A 26,430-nucleotide genomic window follows, 5' to 3' on the forward strand; every position below is an offset into this window, starting at 1 on the left:
TTCTCCTGGAACTTAGAAACCAAAGTTTAATAATATAATCAAGCGAACAAGAAACATAAGGAAGAATTTGCTTAAAGGTATTTGTTTGTTCTTCTCTATTAATAGCTGCAAATAGTGTGCATAATAAAATGAGTTATAAAAGGCACTTGGAACTGGCACATGCAACAAAAAATATATACTATATTTTATATCTATATCATTATAGTTATGTTGTATATAACTACACATACACACACAGACCAGAGCATGCACAATCCTATTTCTTCTGTATAGGAAAAAATAAAAAGATCTGGCAAAAAGGAATAAGGAAAATTAAAATTTATCAAATTCTCCACAAAACTGATTTTATTAAAAGTTGCTATTAAAGAAACATTATGTGAATTTAAAATTAGGTTTAGTGCACAATGTCTGTACTTGTTGCAATGTAGTATCTGGGAGTCATTTATAATACAATGTAAATCAACCAGTAAAAGTACTATTATTTCTTTCTGCTAAAGACAATTGAAAGCTTAAAATAAGAGATCAAAAAATTCTGCTTCCAGAGTGGCTATGGAAACTTTCAAAACATATGGCTTTTAGAATCAATATTTCATAAAATGTATTTAAAAAGTCATGTATTCCTGATTGCTCTTTTATATTATTTGAGAACTAAGAATCGTTTTTAAAAGTTATAATAAGCTACAAGTCTGAAATGTATTAAATGATATGCTTATCACACGGTTGACATGGAAACAAGGCTGTAAAGCCTGTACCTAATGAGAATATGTCAGTCAAAGAAACACCTTGTTCCTCTTCTAAAATTGGTCTTCATTTCCCAAACCATTCAATTATTTATTATCAAATTACAAAATTACCAAATTAACTTCTTGAATCATTTTATAACCCATAATTTGTATGAGTTGCATGTTTCTATCATCACAATGGGAAGAAACTGCGCTTTAACCTGATTATAATTGCTAAATATTTAGTTAGAACTCAATTTCTGCTGATCTTAAATCTCACTGGTTTGTTATCTACTTTAAAAATATGATAAAGATTCTTACATTCAGTGTGTTTTTCCCTGGTGATATTCTGTATCGAGATCAAATGGTATATCACTACCGAATTAGGTCCTACAAAAATATCAGTTTTTATGTATGTTAAGCTGAAAAAAATATCAAGTATTCATAAATCTTAGCTACTTATTAAAAATGTGGTTAAAACACATTCTAGGCTATAGACATACAGAAGTGATCCAAGAATAGCTCTCTGAAAAGATTGAAGGTGGCCATGTTAAAGTAATTACTCTTTTTTTTTTTTTTTTTTTTTTTTTTTTTTTTTTTTTTTCCTAAAAACATGCTGAATTCAATAACATCTCAAAGAAAAAAAGAATAAGACTTTCACTTCCAGCTTTGGTGGATTGTTCTATATCAGACTAAACATCTGCCAAGAATAAATACACAACGTGAGTAAAATACCAAAATGAACATAAAATTTGTTGCAAAATAAAGGTTTTGACACTTTAAGTACCAATCAAGATAGCCAAAATTTGAAGACCCAGCATACCAGAGAGAAGCAAAGGGTTGGGAAACACTGTGAAGGTTTGACATGCAAGCACAGATGTCATTTCCACTTCTTTATAACAGATGCCATTTTAATAGCAAAAAGTAGCATAGTAGATGCACATAAAACAGTTATTAAAAATGTTTCCTAGACCACACGTGGCAGCTCATGCCTGTAATCCCAACACTTTGGGAGGCCAAGGCGGGCTAATCACAAGGTCAAGAGATCAAGACCATCCTGGACAACATGATGAAACTGTGTCTGTACTAAAAATACAAAAATTAGCTAAGCGTGGTGGCACACACCTACAGTCCCAGCTATTTGGGAGGCTGAGGCAGGAGAATTGCTTGAACCTGGGAGGTGGAGGTTGCAGTGAGCCAAGATCACTCACTGCAAGAGCAAGACTCCATCTCAAGAAAAAAAAAAAAGAAAAAGTTAGTTTAAATGCTTATCTTTTACAATAAAGACTTTCAGGAAATAACTGAGAACTTGTTTATAGCATGCCTTTACAGAATTTGTAAAGAATGGATAATTTTATTAGCAGATTAATTTTGGCAGTTAAAAAGTTCATTGTCTTAAATTTGAGTAAAACCCTACTTAAGTACATCTTAAATATTTTTCCATGTGAGAAATCTTATTTCTCTGTATGTGAGACAAACCAATCCAAAATTCTGACATTTTGAATTTTCCTACACAAATTAATTACTGAAAAAAATTACTTAAAAATGGCATGTTGTCTCTCTAGTATTACTCCTTAAACTAGGCTGCACTTATTTATTTGAATTTCTCCTCTCATATACGATAGAACAGTAAAATATGTTTATACACAAGCATATTCACATAGAAAATATATGGACTGTATTTACATGCAGTACTCTTTAAACTAAGAGGTGCCCCCTTTAAAAAATCATCCCCAAAGTTCATTTCAGCAGAGAAGGAAAAAATTTCTGTAATACAGAAAACTGCCACTGCACTTTTCCAAATCTAAATAAATTTTCCGACAAATAAGAGAAATCATGATATATAAAGGGACAATACAATACTCTCAAGATTTGTGGTGTATATTAAAATAGATCTGTAAAGAAATGCTACAGTTAGTTAAATTTCAGCATCTTCTGGAGCAAGAAAAAACATCCAGTTTTGAAACCCATGGAATCCACTGAATATGGACAATAAAATAACTGATGAAAGTGATAAAGTACATCATGATATACAGAGTGAAATTATGATGATACTGACTTTTACAAACCTCTCCACTGTCACATTAGTTTATGAGCTTCCTAATTCAACAAAACAAGGAGTTGAGAATTGTTTAAAAAAATGTTAGTACCATTCAGGAGTTGATAAATTTTACCAAAAAAATAAAAAAGAAAAAAGAAAAAAAAAAAAGAAAATGTTAATACCATCCTTGTGTGATGAAGACAAAACATTTCTGAGCTGGCACTATATCAAGAAACATAAACATGTATGATGCTTGTGAGATACTGTTCAGACCCAAATTAACAACTGACTTTCCTTGCTACAGGAAATAGGACAAACAACCTCTTTATATAACCGTGGAGTTTGGGCACTGTATAAAAGCATCCTGCTGAGGTGGTACTGGGAACAGAAATGTAGCCTGGGCTCCGTCTGCCAGCCACTATAACCTGTTGAAGAATCGGGTCCAGAAAGAGCATCCTGTGTGGCCACATCTACCCAGAGATGTCATTTTTCTGAGTCACCAATATAGAGGCTACAGAGAGGCTAAAAGACAGTCACAGTAGAATGCTTATTTTCTGTACAAAGACAGGATGCTGAGTGAGGCAGAGAAAAGACACAGTAGAGAGCACTTAAATTCACTAGATATGACAAACAATTCAGGAGGTACTCCAAGTGTTTATGGTCCCTCTCTGGATAGTGAAAGAGGATGGGGCTGGTAGGGGGAAATGAATGGCACCATAGGGCTCTGCATTATGTTGAAAGTCAGGATGCTTTGTTGCTACAGTTGCAGATGAGTTTTTCTCACTTTTCCTGGCTACATACTTGTACCAAAAACAAGGAAAAAACTACAGAGTGAGCACAGTGGAGGACCATGAGAATGTGCGTTGCACATTTCCAACTGAAAAAAGGAATTGATTTAAGGTCCCAGTGATTGCACCCTGAAATCTACTGCTGCATTTATGTCAAGGCCATGCTTTCCACAGAGTGCTCCCAAAGGCAGCAAGCACAGCAGGGATACTAAAGTGGGTCTATCCCTAAGAGACCCTGGAGTCCTTTGAAAACCATCATTGTCTTGAGGGTTACCAGTGCCTTGCTGAACCTTCCTTAAACTTTAAAGTAGTCTAGAAAGCCTCCACCCACCTTCATTTCCTTTCTCCTTCATTCTGGGTTAGACATCCGTCCCACCCTGATAGCACTTCCAACCTTTCACTCCCATCTCCATTTTCTATTACAGGCATTTCCCTTAAAATCCTTGCATGTGTAATCCCATTTTCCTGTCTTTTTCTTAGTGGATCTAGAAAATGACACATACTCAAGTTAATATTTTCATAGATTGTGTTTTTACATATAGTGCATAATATATCTTCAGTATGTGTGCTCTACTAGTTGGTAGATGCAGTTATAGTCCCACTAATATATAATTTTTATTATTCCAGCCGTCGAGTTGTTCAGCTATTGAAAGTTTAACCTTTGTTTCAAACCCCTAAATACTTGTGTGCCTGTGTTAGTCAATCAGAATTAATTTCACTCTCCCAAAATAGTACTGAGGGCTATTTCAAATCTGGGCATTACACATAATGTATGCATGTATCAAAATGACACATGTACCCCATAAATAAGTACAATTGTTATGTGGCAAAAAATAAACTTTAAAAATTTGAAAAGCTAAATCTAAGTATTGTTCTTTTAAAAATATAAGCAAATGCACATTTTTTTACAATCTGGAATTCCGGTTTCATCTTTTACTGTCACCACCATTGACATGGCTCCCAGGGAATTTGAAATTTTATTACATTTAGTCAACTAAGGTGGCACTCAAACACCATTGCCACCATCACTGTGGCTATAGTTAATAATGCCGGCACTTGTTCTTCTTAAAAGTTGAAGAAAGCCACTTCTGCATATATACCTCAAAGAACTGAAAGTAAGAACTCAAGGAGACATTTGTATACCTATGTCCATAATAGCAGTACTCAATAACATCAAAAAGTGAAAGCAACCCAAGTGCTCATCTGTGGATAAATAGGTGGTATATACAAATAATGAAATATTATTCAGCTATAAAAGGGAGGAATTTCTGACACATGCTATAACGTAGATGAACGTTGAAGGCATTATGCTCGGTGAAATAAGCCAACCATAAAAGCACAAACATTGTATGATCCCACTTATATGAGGCACCTAGGTAGAGACAAATCCATAGAGACAAAAGGATGGTGGTTGCAGGATCCAAGGGAGGGAGAAATGGGGAGTTAGTGTTTAATGAGTACAGAGTTTTAATTGGAGAAGATTTAAAAGTTCTAGAGATGGATGATGATGATGTTTACACAAAAAATATGAATGTACTTAAAGCCACTAGAACTGTACACAAAAATGGTTAAAATGATAAATTTTATGTTATGTATATTTTATCATAAAAATATAAGGATAAAGTGCTTTCTATGTTATATTCAAAAGATTAAAGGAAATGGAAGGGGTGTCCCTTTTGCTTGAGATCCTAGTTATTTTGATGGCTAGTGATTCAGCCCTTTCATTGGTTGACCAGAGTTAAAAATTCACAATCCAAGCTATAACAATCCTCTAGAGAGGCATAACCCTGCAGAGGTTCCTTTCTCTGGCTCCAGTATCTCAATTGCCACTGCAGCACTATTTCAGCAAAGAGTTCTCTCCCATGTCACTAAAAGTTATAGCTCTTTGGAATCACTATTTTACACTTAGTAGTGTAGCTGACTCAGGGCAAGTCCATTATCATTCACTCAAATGTATGGTACAACTTACACTCCCCTAAAAACTCAAGCCCTATTGCTAGGTCTGGGTAATTTCATGATACTCCATTTCTTTCTCTCCCTTACCCTGAAGAAAGTCAACCATAAGAATGTCTAAACCTGAGGATAAACAGATAAAAATCTTTTCCCTCAGAGCTCCATTAAACTCTATGCAAATGAAAACTTGGGATTGGAACATCACCCAAGTTCATTTGGTAGAAATATTAGTCTACACTATAACTCTTCAAACAAGAAGCCTCTGATTCTCAGCTCACCTAGTTCTTAAGAAACTTTTCAAGTATTCTTTCTTTTTTTTTTTTTTTTTTTTGAGACGGAGTTTCGCTCTTGTTACCCAGGCTGGAGTGCAATGGCGCGATCTCGGCTCACCGCAACCTCCGCCTCCTGGGTTCAGGCAATTCTCCTGCCTCAGCCTCCAGAGTAGCTGGGATTACAGGCACGCGCCACCATGCTCAGCTAATTTTTTGCACCATTAGTAGAGTCGGGGTTTCACCATGTTGACCAGGATGGTCTCGATCTCTTGACCTCGTGATCCACCCGCCTCGGCCTCCCAAAGTGCTGGGATTACAGGCTTGAGCCACCGCGCCCGGCCTCAAGTATTCTTAAATGGAAATGTGGTACAATTAAGGTCATAGCTGGTGTCTAAAGTAGAAAAAATCGGATACATAGTATTCATTACAGCAGGCTACTTTGACAAGGCTTATTTTTGTCTGTTTATTTTCTGGCTTTATACCTTTTATGTCACCACCCTTACCCATTTCCCATCCATTCATCCTCTAATCAAGATGTCTCCAACCTCCCTCTACCATAAACATCATAGTAGCTAGTTTTTTCAGTTTTGAAATTGACATCGATTAGTAAAATTAATAAAAAATACAAAGCACTTTTATCTTGATTTCCTAGATGTTCTAAAATATAGGTTGTCCATTAATGCCAATAAAGTTACCTGTATCTTTGCTCTGGATCATTTCATATGCACACATCGCCACTGCTGATTCATTTGTCATATAACTGTGCCATTCTCAATATGTAGCAGTTCTGGAGATTTATTAGATACTTCCCATTGCTGATAAGACATGCTGAGCTCAGCACTGTGGTCAAACAAAAAGAAACATAATATGAGAACAGTGTTTTTTTCTGTACAAAATATCTAAACATATTTCACTGTTGTATACATATTCTTGCAGAAATAATTTTCCATCCATAAATGAGTAACTGTTTCTTCAGTTTATTACTACAGAGAAGATAAAAACCGTGTTTTCATAAATAAAACGCAGTGGACTATGACGATACCTTCTTTAGTCTTAACTTTTCTATGTTTACGTGTGTGTGTGTGTGTGTGTGTGTGTGTATATACATTCATGTTATACACAGAGAGAGAGAGAGAGAGAGAGAGAGAGGTATTCTCAGTTCACCTTGTCAAAGGAAGTGAATATTGATGGAATTTGTTGTCTGTGAGTGAACTATTTCAGAATATAACACATAATCTTATGGTCACTCTAAATTCAGTAGGTTTACTTGGATTTGGCCAGTTAATTATTAATATAGTGGCAATATTCATGATTGCAATTATGGAAGACCCACACTAGTAAACATCTACATATAAGCAAAATGGCATGGACTATTTATTTCTCAACCATATTCTCTCTGATGCTAGAGTTAGTGCTGGAAGCCATCCTACAATGGGAGAATTATGTAATTTATTTGGTGTGCAATTCAGAATATGATAAAGCAACATAGTAAAACTTATTGTTAAAAATATAGATATTACTTAATCATTTGTATATGTGTTTGACTAAAATTTATGAATAATATTAAAATAAAAGCAAAAGGAAATGTCAAAGTGGTTGAAACATAGTTCTGTAAACCACTCAAAATTTATCTCATATTTCCTGCATAGAGCAAATTCACGGTAAAGGCTGAGAAGTTGCTTAAAGAAGTGATTATTCTATCATGGTGTAAAGGATCCTAAACTCAAATTGCACATGTCTTTGGCAAAACATTTTTCTCAGTGCCCTGGAACCGGCATCTAAAAATATGTCTTAAAGATACCAGCGATCTTAAGTGAAAAAGATCTAGAAGCATCTCCATCTTCTCCTATTATAATATATTTAATATTTACAGAGAATATAAATCCTAATTAAAGAAATTTAGGTACAGTAAGTCCTTGAAGAGTATATGAATAATAACATCTACAAAATATGTGCAGTGATTTGTATTTCATACTTAAATAAAAAACCATTATGTAATCTAGACCCAAAATGTATTTAAGAATTATTTTTACAAATGTATAGACATTTTTTAATTGTATGTTCAGATTGTGCTACATACTTGAACGAGCACACATAAAATATATGTCTGTGTGTATATATGTATACGTATATATACATGCATATTATACCTTTCATCTCATCTCCCTTAGTGTCCTCCTCCATTCACCCACGAACTTCCCCTACCATGAGCATCAGCACTAATTTTAACATTCCAACATCGTGTTAATAGGACTTCAGAGGACTATTTCAAATTTGGGATTTCGGTTCCATCTCTTACTGTCACCAGCACGGAAATCATTTGCGAGATACTGGAAATTTATTACACTCCAAGTTGACTGAAGTGGCATTTACAACACTGCCACCATTACTGCAGCAATGTTAATAAAAGTAGCAATTGCTTATTTAAAAATTAAGGAAAGCCACTTCTTTACATATACAGAAGAGCAGGTACTTAAATAGATATTTGTGCATCCATGTTCATAAGAGCATTACTCACAGTAGTCAAATGATATAAGCTATCCACGTGTTCATCTATGAGTAACTGGTAAACAAAATGTTTTATACATATTTATATATGTGTGTGTGTGTATATATATAAATATATATATGTGCAATGAAATATTATTCAGCCTTAAAAAGGAAGGAAATTCTGACACATCCTACAACATGAACATATATAACGTGTGCATATAGCATTCCTATATATATAATAAATGTATACACATATATATAAATGTGTGTATCCAGACATATATATGTATACCCTTAGCACACAAATTAAACTTAAAGGAGATATAATGAATGCCTGTAAAACTGTTAAATGTCTAACAAACAGTATATGACTTCTGTGAAGTAACATTGTCTTAGTTGTTAGGTTTTGAATTGTGCGTTCAAGTCATTACTTAACATTGACTACCTAGGCAACTGTCTCTAAGGTGTCAAAGACTGTCCAGCACCACTTATCTCTGCTAACGGGTGTCTCCACCTTATCTAGTGAAGAACTCTTATCCTGACACTTTCTTACTCATCTGTGTATCCTGCCTGTCCCAACTTCCCGCCTCACAGATCTTGTATTCCTCTTCTGATCAAATAAAATGAAATTGTGACTATGTAGACTATATCCATGCTGAGCACAGACTTCTATATGATTAATATTTTCCAAAATGGGAAAAAATTTCTTCCAAGATGAATAGGGAAAACACTTCCATTTGGTTTAGTGTTCTTTTTCTTTTTTTTTTTTTCCTTGTCATTTTCAAAAGCTGACAACTGCAAGCTAAGTACTAGAAGTTTATATAATTTTCTTTTTTATAATAGTTTACATTTATTAACCAATGGAGCCCTAGTGTTTCCCTCACCTGGACTAAACTTTAGACAGGTTTCTCCCTGACTGTAGCCCATAATCTTCCTTTCCTTAGACCGTTCACTTTACAAAAGCGGCTATGTACATTCTTTCTGTTCCTCCCTGGAGTTATGATCTTCTCTCAGTCTCTTGCCAGTTTTACAGCCTACCAATGTCTTTTTTTATTATTATATTATTTTTTTTTGTAATTTTACTTTAAGTTCTGGAATACATATGCAGATCTTTCAGGATTGTTACATAGGTACACGCATGCCATGGCGGTTTGCTGCTTCCATCCCCCCGTCACCTACATTAGGCATTTCTCCTAATGTTATCCCTCCCCAATTTCCCCACCCCCTGCTATCCCTCTCCTAGCCCACAAGCCCACAACAGCCCCCAGTGTGTGATGTTCTCCTCCCTGTGTCCATGTGTTCTCATTTCAACACCCACCTATAAGTGAGACCATGTCATGTTTGGTTTTCTGTTCTTGTGTCTGTTTGCTGAGAATGATGGTTTCCAGATTCATCCATGTCCCTGCAAAGGACATGAACTCATCCTTTTTTTATGAGCAATGTCTTTCTTAAGAACTTAGTAGTAATCTCTCTAACATATGTTTGTCAAGAAAGACAGAGCTTCTATCTCCCAATCTCTTTGAGAGGGCAGGAGCCTAACTTCAATAGGGGTTAATCAGATGGCCTAATCACATTGAATAATCTTCTTCCTAATTTATTACAATACTATTCCTCTAGCTCACTACCTTTTGTCTCAGTCAACTTGAGTTTCGCCTTTCTCACCTACTGTAGTAGTCTTGAATAAAGTTGTACCTGCTTGTTTAACTATCTGATATAATTTTTCTTTAGCTTTAAAATCTAGCTTATTTTTTAAAAATACTTTATTTTCAAATGAATGACAAAATCTGAATAGAATACCTATTATACAGTCTTCACATATGTTATTTAATCCAAAAATATTCCATAACAGATTATGTTATAGATAAAGTAAGACTTCCATTTAGAAACTTGGCTATTCAGAGCTAGAAAATGGCAGAGCTGGAATAAAACCCAGCCATTAAAGATAAAACGTGGATTTGTTTCTGCTATGCATTTAAACAAGATTGAGTGTCCTTTATCCTGCTGAACTGAGGGGCCAAAGGCTAAAGGCCAGGGCAGTCAGGTAAAGGTGAAATGTAGCTTTCTTCCTGGCTTTCCTATAAAGGTTTTAGGGGAAGACACAAATCATGAAACAATGGCACCAAAAGATATAAATATATTCATTGTAGCCCTGTTGTTCTAAGGCAAAATAGTTAAAAACCTCTTACGGTGAATGATTTTAAATTTGTAATAACACAGACAGCTATAATCTTTATTTATTAATTGATTTTTAACTAGATTAGGATTAGTTAACAAAAACAGTCACTGAATACCTGAACTATTTGAACAAAACAATCTCACCAAGAGTGGTTTCTGAGCCTTCAGGTTACTATTATCCTCCAAAAAAACAAAGAATAGGCTTATATCTAGTCTTGGAAATAAGCTTAATAGGGCAGGGCCAAGATAGTAAAACAAGAGCAAAGATCACAGATTTTGAAGTAAGGAGTTCGGGACACAAAATCACAGACTTTTTTTAGATGGAATCTGTTGCCCTGGCTGGAGTGCAGTGGCATGGTATCGGCTCACTGCAACCTCCACCTCCTGGATACAAGCAATTCTCCTGCCTCAGCCTCCCAAGTAGCTGGGATTATAGGTGCCTGTGACCACACCCAGCTAATTTTTTTGTATTTTCAGTAGACACAAGATTTCATCACATTGGCCAGGCTGATCTCGAACTCCTGACCTCGTGATTCGCCCACCTCAGCTTCCAAAAGTGCTGGGATTACAGGCATGAGCCAACACACCTGGTCTCTCATAGACTTCTTAATTTCATTTAAATTACTTTTTATCAGATTGCTTTTGAAATATATTTCTGACAGTTGTTTTGGTTGTTTCCCACCAGAAATGACCTAAATTAAATCTTTACCTTGCATGTATAAATGGAAGCATTTCATTAATCAAAGTTTACTTAATATAGAATAAGGAATTCAGAAGCCGTTAAGAGGTGTTTCGGATTTAAGATTTTTATTATTGCTATTAACAAACTATTTAATTTTTTGTATGCCTTAACAAGATTACATTTCAGGAATAGAAAAAAAAAAAATACAAGAATCATCCAGGACAGCCATCTCTTTTTGCAAATAAACTTAGGCTCAGATATACCATGTAAGCCATAAAACAAGCTAATGACAGAACAATGTTTAGACTTTGGAAACAGGCAACCTAACTCACAGCGTAGTATTTTTTCTAGTATCTTATACTGCATTTTACTCATCTGCTAATATAAGTAGTGATTATGAAGAAGAATTTTGCCACAAAATATTATTATATACTATTGGTAAGCTTCATGCTACATTAAATTATTCTACAATTCTAAATAATGTTATCAAATTTTAAGACTAACATCAAACACATTAAAACTTGTTATAGTAAGCTATACAATATAGGTTTAAGAGAAAAATATTCTTATATATTACATAAATTGTAATATAATCAAAGGAACAGAACTGCACCATTAAGCCCATAGATGGCTTGAAGTTTTGAATAAAGTGCTGTTTGCATGCTTCATCTTAAAATAAGTAAAATTATGAAAGTTAATTTTAGAAAAATTATGTCACTAATTGATTCCCAATATTAATTAATACTTGAAAACTTTTACATATTATGTGATATTATGTGTGAATGTGTAAATCAAATTTTAAGTTAATTTGAAAGACAAATTATATTTTTAAATAAAAGAGCATGAATCATCAAATTTGTGAAACTCAGATTCCATCTATTGCTCAGAAAAATAAACATACCTTCATTTAAAAAAATAAATCTTTTCTTGTTGTTAAAAACAACATATCTATAGGAAAGTATATGTGATTTACACATAAAATGGAGCCTTGCTCTCTAACTCACTAGTGTCTGTGGAGGTATTAGGGGTACAAAACACTAAATGAAGGTTTTGGGACTTACCCTAGACTGGAAGATGTATGCTTTGGTTCAGTAGCCAGAGCTTCAGAAAGTCCAGTATAGTATGCTTTCTTCTGTTTACTTTTGACATGAGTTTATTGCTCTCATTGAATCAAATGAGAATCCAGCAATTGTGCATTATTAAAATAAGGTAGTTTGAAAGTAGACTATCTTAAATGAATTTGATAAAAATCAAAGATATACTTTAAATTTGCAAAGCTAGATCAATTTCTAATTAAAAACCTGATGATAAACAAATTTTGTATAAGGAATTAAAAAGACATTTTAAAAATATAAAATTCTAAAATATAATAGTCAATAAGTCTTTGCATGACACTCATTCTATGGTCTTAAGGAAAACAACAGTGAGTTTGTGTTAATCAATAAAAGGAACATAAGCTCAATGATAATGTTTTTATCCAATTCAGACAACTTCTTATCCCAAAAGGTAACAGTCCTTATTTTAAAAATAAGAATATATATTTTTAAGTCTTCAAAATAGAAACTTATAAATGATATAAACTTAGAGGAAGATTTGTCATATTACAATTCAATTAAACTATTCCCATACTTATGGGAATACAAATTTGGGAGAAGTTTTCTGAGCTACAGATTGAAAACAAGTATCAAAACCTTTAAAATTTTCATCCTGTCCAATCCATCAGTTCCACTTCTAGTAATATTCACAATTTTCTTAAAAAGTATTTAGATAGTTATTTTTAAAGAAATATGTAGATAAAGGCTTATGAAAGTATTATTAGTCATACCAAGAATTTTGAAATAACCTAAATGTTTTAAAATATAGGGCTGCTATAATTATGGCATATCCATTTATAACATGTAATATTATACGATCACAAAATGCATATTGCAGAAAAATAAATTATGACCTGAAAACCTGTTTGTAGCAGATTGCACAGTGAAGAATCAGATTTCAAAACAGCACGTAGAACATGACATCCATTTTATATACACTTATATTTAAACATAAGCACACAATCTAAAAGAATATGTATAACTATTTTAACAGATACAAAATAAGACTACAGAATTAATGGTGATTTTTCTTTTATTTTTCTCCCCTTTTTTTTCTCTAATTTTTCAACAAAAAAGGGACAGAAATGATATAGCAAATAATACAGCTGCATGAATCCTGACAGCCCTTAATATACTAGCCTGGTCAGCAAGCAGCCATGTACAGGCATAATTTCATATTCACAATGTCAATATTTAGGATAAAAACATTGAAATGTTGAGGTATCCCATACTAATTGGATGCTTAATATTTTCCATTTATTTACCATTATAACTAATTCTGTGATAAATGTCTTTGTAAATAAATCTTTGCTTTCACTTTTAGTTATTTTCTTATGAAGTATTCTAAGATATGGAATACTCAGGTCAAAGACTGAGAATACATTTTTAATGGCACAGATGATAATATAGGTAAGTCTTAATTTCTGACAAAAATTCATCTTTTAAAAGTTAATTGGACCACATCAGTTAGCGTATTTCTTAGAAACGTTACAGCAAAGATTCTTTAAAATCTAGTTCGAAAGTATACTGGGTTCTCCTGGGATGTCATATCAAAAGTGCCTATTCTCAGACTGTAAAATGTCTAGGTTCCAAAAAGTTTCACATATGCAAATCAAAACAAAACAAAAATCTCATGCAAATACAAAATTCAAATATATAATTTAAGCCAGAAGGTTTTTATAGCACCCATAAAGTTTTTTCTTCTCACTGTGAGTTCAAAATGCCAGGTATTTCTCTTGTTATTTTGGTGATGTTTATGATTTTTATCAAGAAAAAGAGTATTGCTAATATTCACATATAATTAGAGTATATCAGTGATTTCATTTTAATCTGGTTCCTGATCTTTTAATAGTAAAAGTGAACCAAAATATATGGCTTACTCATTACCTGGTAAAATGCAAATGCAAAATAGAAAGCTGAAATGTTTTAGTAAGTAATTTTTAAATGACCTATTACCTATTGGTTTAAATACAGAAAGACTGAATTCATTCAAATTGCTGACTTCATCAAGCCTGAGCAAATTGAATAAGATTGTAGTATCATTAGCCAACATATTTGATGTACATGATTATGTGTTTTATGCATTTTTCACCTGACAAAATTTCTTAAATAAAATAATATTCCCCTAAAGTATTTCAGATAGTAAAGTGAACAATGAGCCAAAAGAAACTCATGTTAATTATACACTAACACAATTAAGAGAAACAAAAACTTTAACTTTTTACCATTTTGTACAAATACATGATAATTATTTCTGAATAGTTCCAGCAGAACATTTGCTGGGAGCATTTTATTAGATGTTCACTCATGATATTGCACATAGTTAAAATGTTCCTTGCAGATAAACTTTAAGAAATGAGTATACTTGCAGTTTTAAATATATTTCAATATATGGTTTACTTTTTAAGTAAAACCATAATCAAAATATCTTGAAGAAATGGCAATTGTTTCAGTAATAAATTTAAACAATATTGGATATACACTTCTGGATGTAATCTGAAGTAAAAATCTGAAGATATTAAGCAATCACACTAAAAAGTAATATGTTGAAGACAAAAATATTTTATTGCTGTTATTACACAAATAGTTATAAAAACTCTATAAACTCTATTGTTAGTATACAACAGGTAAAAATTAAGAGTAAGAAAGGTAGCAAGAAAAATTTAACCATCTTCTACTGGTATAGAAGAACAAAGAGAAGAGCTAATTAGAGCTATTTAAGTAAAAGAATAAAATAACTATGTGACACCAATAAAATCATACTATATCGCCCCACTCTGACATTTTTTAAGAAAGGATATTATGCAGAAACAAAGAAATAAAAAGGTTTGTCATGCTAGACATGGGCAAAAATGAAAGATTAAAGGAAAATAACAGCAGAAACAGAACCAGATTCTGCACAAGTAAAAACAAGAGAAAGAACTCTGTAAATCATTATTTTCAAAGGCAGCATTATAAATCACAGAACTAGATAAAAATGAAGGTAGCTGAGAAAAAATCAAGTAATCCAAAATAATATCATCACAGAACTGACAATAAACTAGAAATATTAAGAAATAGACCTTGCCTTAATTTGACCCAATGGTATCGAGTTAGGAATAAGCACTGTGAATGCAAAAATGTAAAAATAGTAAATAAATTAGAGAGAAGATGATAAAAATGGAAGTCAGGTCAATATAATTACCAGAGAAAATATGCCCCTGAAGAACATCCAATAAATAAAATTTTATTATTCATAATCATAATACATGAAAATGTCATCCAATTGAAAGTAAGAGTGAATCTGCAGATTGAAAGGTCGCCTATTGTATCTAAAAGATATTAGTATAGATTGCCATCAATAAATTTCTTGTTTGAGTTATTGGATTTCAAGTACAAAAAGAGAATCATTCAGGTAACTGTAGAGAAAAAGCAAATCTGGAATAAAGATGATCAGGCAGGCCTCAGACTCAGTAAAATTCAGTGCCACACTGAAACTGAGGAAAGTCAACAATATTCCGAGGAAATAAAAGCATGAGCCAAAAATTAACAATGAAGTTAATTTCAACGATAACAGCCAAGTTAATGTTAAGATGGAAAGACAAAAAGCAATTAAGTCATTTTTGAAATAAACAACCTGGCCATGAAAACCAACAAAACAATATATAAAGAAAAATCATGTTACAAAATGTATTTCTTTTTTAGCAACTAACAAAAAAAAAAATGAAATACAAATAATACTGGTAACAAAACTCATGAGATGGGGAGATGAATGAAAGATGAGTGTTAATTACTTCTTAACGATGTTCACAGTTTTTTTTATTTAACTATACCCAGCTTATACTCAACCTATGGTTGATAATAAGTACATTACAGCTATTCTGGAATTGTACCTGGAATTACAATAATTATTCTATTATTGAAATATATTAAAATTGTATTGTTGAAATGAAATATAATAAAAGGATATTTCATTGAATCAAGCATTATAGGTTGTAAGGTGTTCCATAACTTAATGTATTAAGGTAAAATTTTAAAATATTGGTAATCGCAATTGTAGAAAACCATTGATTATTAGTATATCCCCAAATTATTACTACATACCAAGATGCTAAAATGTGAAAAATAAGCACCTTAAAAAATAACAGTGTTATCCTGCAATATTTGAATCCTTAATACAACTGTATAAAATATAATTTTCTTTTATTTAATTGAATCAACATGTTTGTTAAATAGTAATAATGGTATTAAAGTGCTGTGTTAACATTATTAGCTTAATATTTACTGAGCATTTAATTGAACAAGAAACTATTTATAATACATTTCATACTTTTTGGCTTTGTCCTTACTTCTGAGTCCTATGGCAGTTATTATCATCATCTTTGTTTAGCTCATCATTGAGGTGGCAGTAAGGCAAGGAATAGCTACTAAGTGACAGTAAAACGAGAATTCAGGAATCAGAAATGGTTATCTAAAATTACTATTCTGTGCTTAATACAAATAAAATATAAAATATTTATAAATAACAGAAATATTCAGAACTGATATTGATACATTAAATATGCAAGAATCAAGTTGGTTTGATTTACACATGCTGCTCTGTCATCATGGTGAAAGTATTAGTTTGGTAGAGCTGCTTTAACAAAGTTCCATAAACTAGTACCACAAACTTAAAAATATATATATTGTCTCAAATTTCTGGAGTCTAGTCTGAGACCAAGGAGTTGCAGAATTGGCTCTTTGAGCTATGAAGAAGAGTCTACTCCATGCCTCTCTTCCAGCTCGGGGGGTTGCTGGCAGTCTTTGGTGTTCTTTAGCTGCTGCTTCATCACCCTGATCTCTGCCTTCAAGTCACATTGTACGCTCCCTATTTTTGTGTATGCCTCTAAATTTCTCTTTTTTATCTTGACATCAGTCATACGGCATTAGAGGCCCATGCTACTCCCATATGACCTCATCTTAACTAATTTCATCTGCAATGACCCTGTATCCAAATAAGTCACATTCTGAGGTACAGGAGGTAAGAATTTTAACATGAATTTTGAGGGGGCAAAATTCAACCCATAATAGTAAACAATTCATGCTAATACATTTAAATATCTTCAGATAAAATATTGCTACTTTAAAGTTTGTTTAGAAATATATTGCTTTGATGGCTTTAGGATAACATAGTGTTTTATGTCTTCAATGGATTGAAAAATTGTATCTTCCATCTTGTGAGATAATGCACTATAAAACCTTCAAAGGGCACTTCCTTTGGCAGGAATGCTTTTCATCTCCCCTGTGCCAATGGCTATTCCAGCCATGGTGGCACTCCTGGTGGGGAGAAATGCCAGCTTGACCTCACCAACCACGATGACAAGGGAGCTCTTATGCCATCTCTGCCCTGGAGTAAAATGGGTTTAATTCATCTTCTATAATAAAAGTAAATTTATCCCATTTAGACGCCACAAGCGACTTAAAATTTGGCATAGCTACTCTTCATTTCCAGAATTTACTATCTAATTTTCTACATTACCTTAACATGCAGTACAGTGCCAGGAGGGAAAAATATACAGCTATCCTACTAGACATGATGCAGACCCAACCCTTTGTGATAACAAAGGAAATTCTCTTCTGCATTTTGCTACTTATGGTCAAAACATATGAGTAATAGCAATGCTGTAATCAGATTGGGCCCACCTGAATAATCCAGGATAACTGCTTTATTTTATGGTCACTTGATTAACAATTATTCATCTATAACCTTAAATCTTTCTTGCTCTGTAACACAGAATATTATATTTACAGGAGAGTAGGATGTGGATGTCTTTAGGTCCATTCTTCTGCCTGTCACACCGTTTTGGGATTCCTATTCCTTTTTCTTACTCCTACACATGGAAAGTTAAAAGCAGTTTTCAGACAAGGATAAGGGTTGTGTGTTGGGAACCCAGGCTAAGCTGATGCAATTGGAACAAGAAGTTGCATCAGCCCTCCCCGCCAAAAGCAAGTTGCATCAGCCCTCCCCGCCAAAAGCATGCCCCGGGCGTGGTGGCGGGCCACCAATAAAGGACCTGATCACGTACAGAACATGCATGGCTGCACCAATGGGGTAGCTGATCATAAGCTAAACACTCGTCTCCTAGCCTATCAGAACTACTTTCCCTTTCCCCCTCTCCACCCTCTCCCCTCCCTATATAAGGAACCCATTTTGAAATAAACTTTGCAGCTTGATCAGAACTTTTGTCTTGCTGCCATTCTTCGCGCCTCTTGTCCCTTCTTTTCTCATCCACGATAGGCTTGCCCGGGTTCCTGTCTGTTGCTCTGCGGGACAGAGCAAGTGGCGCCCAGACGTGGGGCTCGATGCCGGCCTCCGTGGACCGCCGTCCCCATTAACCGGTTCCCCGCACGGAGCACCGCGGACCGCCCGACCGCGAGCCGACTCCTGGAGTTCGTCCCTCGTTTCGACGGCGGCATTACTCAGGTAAGACCCAATCATGGGACAAGCATCTTCACATAGTGAAAATGATCTCTTTATAAGTCAGTTAAAGGAATCTCTCAAGGTGCGCAGAATTCGGGTTCGCAAGAAAGACCTTATCTCCTTTTTTAGTTTCATTTTTAAAACATGTCCATGGTTCCCCCAGGAAGGGTCTATTGACTCCCGTGTTTGGGGACGTGTTGGTGATTGTCTGAACGACTATTACCGTGTTTTTGGTCCTGAGACTATTCCGATCACCACTTTTAATTATTATAATTTAATAAGGGACGTCCTTACTAATCAGGGCGACTCCCCTGACATTCAACGCCTCTGCAAGGAGGGTCAGAAAATTCTTATTAGCCACCCCCGACCTCCATCTAGACAGGCCCCTGCAACAATTACCACCTCTAAAAAGGCCTCCTCTCGCCCTCCCTCTAGGGCCCCTTCTACCTGCCCCTCGGTTGCAATTGACATTGGTTCAGATGATACAGGGCAGTCTTCACTGTACCCCAACCTTGCAACCCTTACGGACCCCCCCATTCAAAGTCCTCATTCTCGGGCGCATACTCCGCCCCAACATTTGCCCTTGCTTGCTAATTCTAAAACCTTGCATAACTCGGGTAGTCAGGATGATCAACTAGATCCCGCCGATCAAGCAGATCTGGAAAAGGCAGCTGCCCAATATAACAACCCTGATTGGCCCCAACTAACTAACACCCCGGCATTGCCACCTTTCCGGCCGCCGCCCTATGTCCCTACAGCAGTGCCCCCAGTGGCAGTCGCGGCTCCGGTCTTGCATGCCCCCACACCAGATGCTTCCGCCCCCTCCACAGCTCAAAATTTATCCAATAAAACCTCCATTCGAGAAGCTGTAGTCATCCTCAGAGAAATTAAAACCCTAGCTTCAGAATTGTCCGATTTGGCCCTTCTACCTCCCGCGGGAGTTATGGCTTTTCCCGTTACCAGAAGTCAGGGACAGGTCAGCTCCAATACCATGAGCCGAGCGTCTCCTCACCCTGACACGCACACCATCCCTGAGGAGGAGGAAGCAGACTCCGGAGGATCTGACTCAGAGGATGAGGAGGATGAAAGCTCAGAGCCCACCGAGCCTACATACACCCATACCTATAAGCGGCTAAATTTAAAGACAATAGAAAAAATTAAAACTGCTGTTGCTAATTATGGTCCTACCGCCCCATTTACCGTGGCCCTAGTAGAAAATCTCAGTGAAAGATGGCTTACTCCTAGCGATTGGTTTTTCCTGTCCCGTGCTGCGCTAAGCGGAGGTGATTTCATCCTTTGGAAGTCTGAGTATGAGGAAACCGCAAAACACTTTGCAGAGCGTAACGCGCGCAAAGCCTCCTCCAAAGGATGGACCCTTAAAAAATTCCTAGGCACCAGCCCTTACCAAAGCAATAACAAACAGGCCCAATTCCCCCCGGGGCTTTTAACCCAGATTCAGTCCGCAGGCCTAAAAGCCTGGAAGCGACTCCCCCAAAAAGGAGCGGCCACTACTTCCCTTGCAAAAATCAGACAAGGCCCAGACGAGTCATACAGTGATTTTGTAAGCCGCCTCCAGGAGGCGGCAGATCGCCTTTTTGGCTCCGGGGAAAGTGAGAGCTCCTTTGTAAAGCACCTAGCCTATGAAAACGCTAACCCCGCTTGCCAAAGTGCAATTCGGCCTTTTAGGCAGAAGGAGCTTTGCGACTATGTTCGCCTCTGCTCTGGTATTGGCTCTGCCCATGCTGTTGGCCTAGCCATAGGAGCTGCCCTCCAAAATCTTGCCCCCGCACAACTGCCTGGAGCCCAGGCCCGCCTTTGCTATAATTGTCACCAACCCGGCCATCTTTCAAGGAACTGCCCCCAAAAAATAAAACCGCCTGCCCAACTGCCAACTCAACCTAATGCCCCACAGGCCAGCCTTATAAAAAATTTAGGTCCCACAACAAAATGTCCCCGCTGCAAAAAAGGATTTCACTGGGCTTCAGAATGCCGTTCTCGATTAGACATTAATGGACAACCCATTATTAGGCAGGGAAACTTGAACAGGGGCCAGCCCCAGGGCCCCACTACCGGGATGAACTCCGGGGCTTCACAGTTCACCCCCCAATACCGCCAGCCAACCCCTGCCCTCCCAGTAATCAACCACGCCGCTACGTCGCAGACCTCTGGCGAGCAACAGCGGGCAGTGCAGGACTGGACCTCTGTACCACCACCGACACAATACTAACCACCCAAAATAGCCCTCTGACACTTCCAGTTGGAATATATGGACCCTTACCACCCCAGACATTCGGCCTCATATTAGGCAGAGCCAGCTCTACCCTCCAAGGGATCCAAGTTCTGCCCGGCATATTAGACAATGATTTTGAGGGAGAAATCCATATCATTCTCTCTACAACTAAAGATTTAGTCACCATCCCAAAAGGCACCAGACTAGCTCAAATAGTCATTCTCCCCCTCCAACAAATTAACTCCAATTTCCATAAGCCCTCCCGCGGGGCTAGCGCCCCTGGGTCTTCTGATGTCTACTGGGTTCAACAAATTTCTCAACAGCGGCCTACCCTGAGACTTAAATTAAATGGTAAGCCCTTTTCTGGCATTCTTGATACAGGGGCCGATGCCACCGTTATATCTTACACTCACTGGCCGAGAAACTGGCCGTTAACAACCGTTGCTACTCACCTGCGCGGTATTGGCCAGGCCACCAACCCCCAACAAAGTGCTCAAATGCTTAAGTGGGAGGACTCTGAAGGCAACAATGGTCACATTACCCCTTATGTCCTCCCCAATCTGCCAGTCAATCTCTGGGGAAGGGACATCCTCTCTCAAATGAAACTTGTCATGTGCAGTCCCAACGATACTGTCATGACCCAAATGCTAAGCCAGGGGTATCTCCCCGGCCAAGGGTTAGGAAAAAATAATCAAGGAATCACCCAGCCCATTACTATTACCCCCAAAAAAGACAAAACAGGCCTGGGATTCCACCAAAATTTACCGTAGCGGCCATTGACATTCCTGTACCCCACGCTGATAAAATTTCCTGGAAAATTACAGACCCTGTGTGGGTTGATCAGTGGCCACTTACATATGAAAAAACCCTCGCTGCCATTGCGTTAGTACAGGAACAGCTCGCAGCAGGACATGTTGAGCCTACAAATTCTCCATGGAACACTCCTATATTTATCATCAAGAAAAAATCAGGTAGCTGGCGCCTTTTACAGGATCTAAGAGCCGTTAATAAGGTAATGGTCCCCATGGGAGCCCTTCAGCCTGGTCTTCCCTCTCCTGTAGCCATTCCCCTAAACTATCACAAAATTGTTATTGACCTTAAGGATTGTTTCTTTACCATCCCCTTACACCCTGAAGACAGACCTTACTTTGCTTTTAGCGTCCCTCAAATCAACTTCCAGAGTCCTATGCCTCGTTATCAGTGGAAGGTTCTGCCACAGGGCATGGCCAACAGTCCCACACTGTGCCAAAAATTTGTTGCTGCCGCCATTGCCCCAGCAAGATCCCAGTGGCCAGAGGCCTATATCCTCCATTATATGGATGACATCCTTCTTGCTTGTGACAGCGCCGAGGCAGCCAAGGCCTGCTATGCTCACATTATAGCCTGTCTTACCTCATATGGACTAAAAATTGCTCCAAACAAGGTACAAGTGTCTGAGCCATTTTCTTATTTAGGATTTGAGTTACACCATCAGCAAGTATTTACTCCCCGAGTCTGCTTAAAAACTAATCACTTAAAAACCCTTAACGATTTCCAAAAATTACTCGGGGACATTCAGTGGCTTCGACCCTATTTAAAATTGCCCACCAGTGCCCTTGTTCCCCTTAACAATATTCTAAAGGGCGATCCGAATCCTTTATCGGCTCGAGCACTAACCCCAGAAGCAAAGCAATCCCTAGCCCTCATCAACGAGGCCATCCAAAATCAAAGTGTTCAACAAATTTCGTATAACCTTCCCCTAGTACTCCTCTTGCTCCCAACTCCCCATACACCCACCGCGGTGTTTTGGCAACCAAACAGTGCAGACCCTACTAAATACGGAAGCCCCCTCCTTTGGCTCCATCTACCTGCCTCCCCATCAAAAGTCTTACTCACCTACCCTTCGCTCCTCGCCATGTTAATTATTAAGGGTCGGTACACTGGCCGCCAACTGTTTGGCAGGGACCCCCACTCTATAATCATTCCATACACCCAGGATCAATTAACCTGGCTCCTGCAAACCTCTGACGAATGGGCCATTGCATTATCCTCCTTCACAGGAGACATAGACAATCATTACCCCAGTGACCCTGTTATCCAATTTGCCAAGCTTCACCAGTTCATATTCCCCAAGATCACAAAATCTGCCCCAATTCCTCAAGCCACGCTAGTTTTCACTGATGGATCCTCAAACGGAATTGCTGCATACGTTATTAATAATCAACCCATCTCAATAAAATCCCCCTACCTGTCAGCTCAACTTGTTGAACTCTATGCTATTCTCCAGGTGTTCACAGTTCTAGCCCACCAACCGTTTAACCTGTACACTGACAGTGCGTATATTGCTCAATCAGTCCCTCTTTTGGAGACAGTCCCCTTTATCAAATCCTCAACCAATGCTACCCCCTTATTTTCTAAACTACAACAGCTAATTTTAAACAGACAACACCCTTTCTTTATCGGGCATCTTCGGGCCCATCTAAATCTTCCAGGACCCCTAGCTAAAAGCAATGCCTTAGCCGATGCTGCCACACAGGTTTTTCCCATTCTGAGTGACTCAATACATGACGCTACCCAGGCTCACACCCTACATCACCTCAACGCACACACCCTTCGCTTACTCTATAAAATCACCAGAGAACAGGCTAGAGATATTGTAAAAGCCTGCAAACAGTGTGTCATAGCCACCCCTGTACCCCATCTAGGGGTAAACCCTCGTGGTTTAGTCCCCAATGCCATTTGGCAAATGGATGTCACTCATTTTACCCCTTTTGGAAAACAAAAATTTGTTCATGTTACTGTTGACACCTTCAGCGGTTTCATCTTAGCCACTCTCCAAACAGGTGAAGCATCAAAAAATGTTATATCTCATGTTATCCACTGTCTTGCTACCATAGGAAAACCACACACCATTAAAACAGACAATGGCCCGGGATATACTGGAAAAAACTTCCAAGACTTTTGCCAAAAACTCCAAATCAAACATGTTACTGGTATACCGTACAACCCCCAGGGTCAAGGAGTAGTTGAACGAGCTCATCAAACATTAAAAAATGCCCTAAATCGCTTAGCCCGCTCCCCCCTTGGGTTTTCCATACAACAACCCAGAAACCTTCTTAGTCATGCCCTATTTCAACTAAATTTTCTACAGCTTGACAGTCAAGGTCGCTCAGCAGCTGACCGTCTATGGCATCCCCAAACTTCTCAGCAGCATGCTACGGTTATGTGGCGTGACCCTCTCACCAGTGTTTGGAAGGGCCCTGACCCTGTCCTCATATGGGGGCGAGGCTCAGCCTGCATATACGATCAAAAGGAGGATGGCCCCCGCTGGCTCCCTGAGCGACTAATTAGACACGTCAATGATCAGACAGCCCCCTTGTGTGACAGGCCAAGTAATCCAAATACAGCCCCAGGGCCAAAAGACTTGCCCTGAGGAGCTCCTTTTCTCTTCTTCCAGAAAAATGCTCTGCATCCTCATCCTCCTACTGCACCCACGCCTCTGCCCAGTCACAAAGGGAGGACTTGGAAAGCCATCCGGAGACATTTACACTGCCCTCTTTGGAGCGCCATGTGACTGTAAAGGGGGGACTCAGGCCAATAATTACGCCACCCCAACTTACACTCAGGTAACAGATTGTGGGGACAAAAATGCCTATCTTACCCATGACACCAATTGGAATGGAGTATCTTCACCTAAGTGGCTTTGTGTGCGCAAGCCCCCTAGTATACCGGTCATTAATGGCCGCCCAGGCCCGTGCCCAAGCGAGTGCACAAACAACATTAAATCCCAGATGCACTCCTCCTGCTATTCTAGTTTCTCACAGTGTACTCAAGGCAATAATACTTATTTTACTGCCATTCTACAAAGAACAAAGAGCACCTCAGAAACCAATCCTGTCACCAGCGGCCTACAACCTCATGGGGTCCTCCAGGCCGGATGCGATGGCACGATTGGAAAATCTGTTTGTTGGAATCAGCAAGCCCCTATTCATGTCTCCGACGGTGGCGGACCCCAAGATGCTGTGAGAGAGCTTTATGTACAAAAACAAATAGAACTTATTATTCAAAGCCAATTCCCTAAGTTATCCTACCACCCCCTAGCTCGCTCAAAACCAAGAGGACCTGACATTGATGCGCAAATGCTTGATATTTTGTCAGCCACCCACCAGGCCCTCAATATCTCCAACCCCAGCCTAGCCCAGAATTGCTGGTTATGCTTAAATCAAGGTACCTCCATGCCCCTAGCCTTCCCTGTCAATATATCTAGTTTTAATGCCTCACAAAATAATTGCACCCCCAGCCTACCCTTTAGAGTCCAGCCCATGCCTTCCCAAGTATACCCTTGCTTCTTTAAAGGTGCACAAAACAACAGCTTTGATATTCCGGTTGGCGTTGCCAACTTTGTAAACTGCTCCAGTGGTTCCAACCACAGTGAGGCCCTTTGCCCTGGCCCAGGGCAAGCTTTTGTTTGCGGCAACAACCTCGCCTTTACTGCTCTGCCTGCAAACTGGACAGGGTCATGTGTGTTAGCCGCCCTCCTGCCAGATATAGACATTATTTCTGGTGATGACCCTGTCCCTATCCCTACCTTTGACTATATTGCAGGGCGGCAAAAACGAGCCGTTACACTGATCCCCCTGCTAGTAGGATTGGGTGTCTCTGCAGCAGTCACCACCGGTACAGCAGGACTCGGGGTAGCTGTTCAATCTTACACAAAACTTTCCCATCAACTTATTAACGACATCCAAGCCTTGTCTAGCACCATCAATGACTTACAAGACCAACTAGATTCCCTAGCCGAAGTAGTCCTACAAAACAGAAGAGGCTTAGACCTACTCACTGCAGAACAGGGAGGTATCTGTTTGGCTCTACAGGAACGTTGCTGCTTTTATGCCAACAAGTCAGGAATTGTCCGAGATAAAATAAAAAATCTACAAGAAGACCTCGAACGAAGACGCAAGGCACTTGCAGATAATCCCTTCCTCACCGGCCTCAATGGACTTCTCCCTTACCTCCTCCCCTTCCTTGGACCCTTATTCGCTATCATCCTGTTCTTCTCTTTTGCCCCCTGGATCCTAAGACGAGTAACAGCGTTAATCAGGGATCAGCTTAATTCCTTACTGGGAAAGCCCATACAAATCCACTATCACCAACTAGCAACGCGTGATCTAGAATAGGGCAGACTGTAGCCGGTTCCCCTCCTACGGGAGCAGCATACCGCTCGACACTATGCTTTACAAAGGTAATGGACACCGCTAGGTGCAAGGCAAGGCACTGCAAGGAGAGGCCTTACTAAGGCTACTGTCGAGTCTCCTGAGAGGTAAGCTGGCTTGCATAGAGGTTGGTACTCGAAAAATCCTCTCCTCCCAAAAAGGTACCTGCAAGCCTAAAAATTAAGGCTCAGGAGGAGCACAGCCTCTACCTCCCCTAGCTGGTTAAGGTCCGCCTCCTTTTTTTTAAAGAAAAAGGGAGGAGATGTTGGGAACCCAGGCTAAGCTGATGCAATTGGAACAAGAAGTTGCATCAGCCCTCCCCGCCAAAAGCAAGTTGCATCAGCCCTCC

General features: G+C 38.1%; 1 protein-coding gene across 1 annotated transcript in view; it reads right to left on the bottom strand.

Annotated features, from left to right (window-relative positions):
* Positions 1–26,430, bottom strand: part of ANKRD7 (ankyrin repeat domain 7) — a 1,180,453-nt gene that overhangs the window by 457,627 nt on the left and 696,396 nt on the right. The window contains exon 23 of the mRNA XM_010343808.3: positions 6,472–6,616. The gene's annotated coding sequence lies outside the window, so the exon portion shown is untranslated. The remainder of the gene's footprint in view (positions 1–6,471; positions 6,617–26,430) is intronic.

Source organism: Saimiri boliviensis, chromosome 10, assembly GCF_048565385.1.
Source record: "Saimiri boliviensis isolate mSaiBol1 chromosome 10, mSaiBol1.pri, whole genome shotgun sequence".
NCBI classification, from domain to species: Eukaryota; Metazoa; Chordata; class Mammalia; order Primates; family Cebidae; genus Saimiri; species Saimiri boliviensis.